Here is a 1,129-nt window from a genome sequence, read left to right as displayed (position 1 = left end):
TTCAGATACATGTGCAACATTATTAATACTATTATTATTGTCTAATTTTAAGTGTAATTTGGGGGTCCTGTAGTTGTTGTTTCCTCGCCCCCAAAACAGTGGGCCTTCATTGAGGCGTACTACTGTTTTCCCTAAAAGTTGGCTCTATGATTGTTTCTCCTATTATATTGCCCATGGTTATCCATATTATTCCTGTTCCGATAAGTTTCAAAATTTCTGTCTCTATTACCATGTTGACCCCATTAAAGTTACCACCATCTCTGTTTCTGTAGTTGTTACCATTTTGATCTCTATCATTATGATTGTTATGGTACATGTTTCTTTCTACTACTGTCAACATATCTTAAAAATTGTTCACGGCAATCGTAGTTCTGTGTACTAAATCCCACTGCAACTGTTCGGGTAATCTCCTTTTTCGTGCATCAATCGAAGTGATTCCATCAAATGACCTATCAAGGTCTTAAGTTGATTCTTACTAAATTCTTTCTGTGTACCGTCCCTATTTCTATTATTCTTGAGGGTATGTTTGTTCTGTCGTTGCAACAACAAAAATGCGTGATTTTGTTTCACCAGACCCGTTTCGCTTTATTGAGTGGTCTGTAATTAAGTTATTTACATCTTGATTTGCTTTTAGATCGAAAAGCAGTTCGTTAAGAATAAATGGATTTGAACTTATGGTGGTTTTCGGCGCTTGCATCGGGAAATACTGTCTGCAAGCACATCGTTGTTTTTCTGTGTTAGACACTAATAATTTTTGGTCTAATTTTTAGATGTCCTGCAGCACTATGCATTTCTTATGTTTTTCACAACACACGTTTTTATGCACACCACTGTATTGAGTATTCTGTTGTTTTATTACGGTATATTGATAATTTTTACTTATGGACCGTCTGACAGCAACTGAATAAAACACAATTTTAGTGCAATACGCGTTTCGCCTTTATTTTCTGCAAGGCGTCACCGGTGGCAGGTTGCGTGGACAATTTCTTACATATTACGCTCCTGTTACATTTTTGGTGTTGTTCTTCTTCTTATGAACGCCAATTTGCGGTTTTTTCCACATTCCACAGCACTATGCACTGAACGCTTGTTTTAATGCAATTGCAAATTGGCGTTCATAAGAAGAAGA

Source organism: Schistocerca nitens, chromosome 1 (assembly GCF_023898315.1).
Source record: "Schistocerca nitens isolate TAMUIC-IGC-003100 chromosome 1, iqSchNite1.1, whole genome shotgun sequence".
Taxonomy (NCBI): Eukaryota; Metazoa; Arthropoda; class Insecta; order Orthoptera; family Acrididae; genus Schistocerca; species Schistocerca nitens.
This window is presented reverse-complemented; position numbering follows the sequence as displayed.